Consider the following 4,195-nt stretch of genomic DNA (forward strand, 5'->3'; position numbering starts at 1 on the left):
CCTAGCTTCTTCTGTGATGTCACAAGTGTTGTCCTGACTGCAACTGCACCTCGGATATTCCTTCAGTACCACTAGGGTTTACTAATTGGCCTCTAATATACTGAAATCTGCCATTTGGGAGGGAGAACACAGAGGATGAAGTGATCAGACATGGGGAGTAGGAAGCTTGATGCGCCCACCTTGACCAGCAAGGAAGACGCAACACCTTTGGGCTCTTCTTAACAGCCTTTATGCAGGAACACCTCATTCTTTATACGGGGGACCCCAGGGAACAAAGGCACTCGCCTTACGTACAAAACAGACAGTGACTGTAACAAACTTGTCCGCTGGGGATAGGTCGAGTTAGGGATACCTTATCAACATGCTTATCACACTGGCCTTGTAAATGCCAGAATGCCAGAGACACGGCTATAATGGTTATGTGCTGCAAATGACCACTAGATGTCAGTGCCATCATTTGCCGCTCCCAACAGAAGCTGGCCTTTTGTCTTGGTATAAAAAAGGAAGAAATACGTGGTCAATGGGATAGCTCCTTGAGTCTTGGATAGGGATTGACTGGGTTTACTGAAGAGATATCCTTGATCTGAGATTTCCACATATGGAATCAGGAGCTGGGAGTCTCTCAGAAGCATCTGGACTTCCCTGCTTGTTATTTTTCTTGGAAGTCAGATAGTTTATATAATTCATTTCTTTATCCCAAAAGCCAGGTGTTGGGAAGGGCACTCTAATTTTTCCTGAGAGCACATAGCTTTTACCGTTTTACCAAGAAGGAAAAGGTCCTAAGGAAGAAAGGTAAGGCAAGTATTGTATTTGACATGCTCTAGCTCTGCCTCTCAGGAAATACCTATATCTGTTTCTTCTAATCATGCAGTTCTAAGATTCATCAATCTTATCTAGTTGTGGTGGCTGGTATATTTATCTTTTTCTATATGTACATATCTATCTATCATATATATATACATATATATATGTATATATATACATATATATATATATATATATACATATATATATATATCATATAGCTGTGAACTTAGATGGAATTTTACCAAGGATTCTGGGAAACAAGGTCAAGAAAGTAGAATCCACAATTGACAGTGCCAAATAGATTCTCTCCAGTTCTTATGAACCTAATGAAGCTGAGGTATCATGGGACCTCAAGCCATTCCTCATCCTGCACATCCTCCTGAATCTTATGTTTGGCCTGAAGAAAGAATCATGGTAAAACATATAAAAAACTCAAGTCTGGGAACACAGTAAGGTAGATAATGCAGAACTGATATCAAATGGGACTAGAGAAACAGTGAATTCCATAGTCGATGTTGTACTTTGCTCTGCTGATGTCTAGTAATTTTGGGATGAAATAAGGATTGGGGAGTTTATCACTTCAGGTAGGAACACCATATTTACATTGTTATACTCATTCTATAGCTGGGCCACATTTGTGGCCAAAATCATTGCAGAAAATGGTATTGGAAAACAGAATTTTTGAGTACACATTCAGCAATATTTATAAAGACCATATCGAGGAATGTACAATAAGAAAGTGAAATACAATGTTCATTCAATTGAAGGTCTGTAGGGAAAATACTGGCCTTTGGGATACAGAGAAAACCTATAAAATTGAACTGTATTTCATGAAGTGTACTTGGGAATAAAATTATTATCCAGAAGAATTTCCTCCACTCCATGTTACAAGATCTGTTGTACCCATTCCAAGCCTTTCACTAAATTTTTAAATTCAGAGCATGTAACCACTACTAAAGCAAAGAGAAATCTCTAGCTTTAGAGAGATGGAGTACAGAAAGGTTTCCACTGTGTCACAGGACACATAACAGGAAAGGGCACACTCAAATCTGGTCAATGTAAGGAAATCTGTTCAGCAGGGAGGCCATGGCGGTTCTCAGTGACATCATCATTAGGCCCTCCCTGAAATATTCTTGTAATCTGGAGAGCCCTATCTTCTTCTGTGATGTCACAAGTGTTGTGCTGACAGCAACTGCCTCTCAGATGTTCCTTCAGTACCTCTAGGGTTTAGTAATTGGAATCTAATTCAGAGTAAACAGCCATTTGGGAGTGAGAACAAAGAGGATGAAGAGATCATAAATAGGGAGAAGTAATAGGCTCTTCTGTCTTTGTCTAAAAAAAGGAAGAAATATGTGTGCTTGGGAAATCTCAGTGAGTCCTTGGTAGGGGTGAGTGGTATTGCTGAACAGATAGCATTGATCTGAGCCTTCCACATAAGGGAATCAGGAGCTGGGGTCCTCTCAGAAGAATCTGGACTTCTCTGTTCTTATGGTCCCTGGAAGTCAGAGAGTTAATACCATTCATTTCATTATTTCAAAAGCCAAGTGTTGGTAAGGACACAGTTGTTTTCCTGAGAGCTCATGCCCTTTACTCTTTTTGACAATAAGAAAAAGGTCCTAAGGAAAGAGGAAGAGACAGGTATTATTTCCCAAGCTCAGAGTAAACTCCTCCGTGCTTTGGATATAGTTCAGTCTGGGAAGCAGCAGTGCTATGAGATGACTTCATCATGTAAGTCTTTCCACTAATATTTCCACTGACTACCACTTTAGTTTTCTGAGTCAATAGGTATGATTAGCTGATAGTTTTCTTTTATTTCTTTCATTTTTTTGTTTTAGCAATTTTTATTGCTTTTTTAACATGATGTTTCTATATTTACATTTAATGTTATTTCGTTTCACAATTTACTGCCCATAAGATTCCTACCCGTATCCTTCCCCTTCTTCTCTAACACCCCTAGACTGCCTTCACATTCCATTGAACTGGGAGACAAACCTAGAGAGGACCAAGAGCTTCTGCTTCCATTCGTGATGAACAAGGTCATCATCTGCACATGCAGTTAGAGCCATAGTTCTGTCTATGTCTATTCATTAAATATTGGTCTAATACCAGAAAGCTCTGGTACATTGACATTGTTGTTCTTACGGGATTGAAAGATCCTTCAGCTCTTGTAATCCTTTCTCAAAATCTGCCAACAAGAGGTCTGTTTCAGATCACTAGTTTGTCACTAGTATTCACTTCTGTAGTTGACATGATCTGCCTGTGTCTCTCAGGAAATATGTAAATCCGGTTGCTGGCAGAATGAACTTTTAGCTACATAAATCTTATCTAGTTTTGGTGGCTGATGTGTATATATATATATATATGTATATATATATATATGTATATATATACACACACACATATATATATGTATATATATATACACACATAAATATATATATATATATATATATATATATATATATATATATATATATATATATATACACTTTGGTGACTCCTACAGCTTTGTGGTTAGATGGAAGGGTAACATGGATTCTGAGCAACTAGGTCAAGAATGTACAGTTTAGAAATGACAATGCCAAATAGACTCCCTCCTGTTCTTATGAACGTATTGAAGTTGCGGTTTCACTGGTCCTCAAACCTTTCTTCGCCCTGCCTATCCTCCAGTATCTTATGTTTGGCCTTCAGAGAGAATCATGGTAAAACATCTGACCCTCAAGTCTAGCAATGGGAACACAGGAAAGTAGATATTGTACTACTGATATCAAATCGTACTAGAGAACTAAATTCTATAGTTAATTTGTCCTTTGCTTTGCTGAAAATGGGATTGGAAACAGAATTTTTGAGTACACATACAGTAATATTAATAAAGTCTCTTATCAAGGAATGTACAATGAGAAAGTAAAATACAATATTCATTCAATTAAGGTCTGTAGGCAAAATACATATATATATATTCAAACAGAAACACTCATACACACTGACACACACACTGACACACACAGACACACACACAACTGTTCTTATCTTCAAGTTTACTTACTTACTTACACACACACACACACACACACACCTATTCTTACCTTCAAGTTTACTTAGTTACATAAACCAACACACACACACATACACACACACACACACACCTGCTTCTTACCTTCAAGTATACTTAGTTATTTTCATAGTTATTTGTTTATTTATTCAATTTACATGCTGCACACTGCCTCCCTCCCGTTCACCACTCTCACAATCCTTCCCCCAGCCCTTTCTCCTCTGAGCAGGAGGGGACCCCACGGGTATCTCCTCACCTTGCATATCCAGTCTCTGGGATCACACCCTCTGCTACTGAGGCCAGACACAGCAGCCTAGATGGATGGGGTGGGGAGGT

Source organism: Rattus norvegicus, chromosome Y (genome assembly GCF_021556685.1).
Source record: "Rattus norvegicus strain SHRSP/BbbUtx chromosome Y, alternate assembly SHRSP_T2T, whole genome shotgun sequence".
Taxonomy (NCBI): Eukaryota; Metazoa; Chordata; class Mammalia; order Rodentia; family Muridae; genus Rattus; species Rattus norvegicus.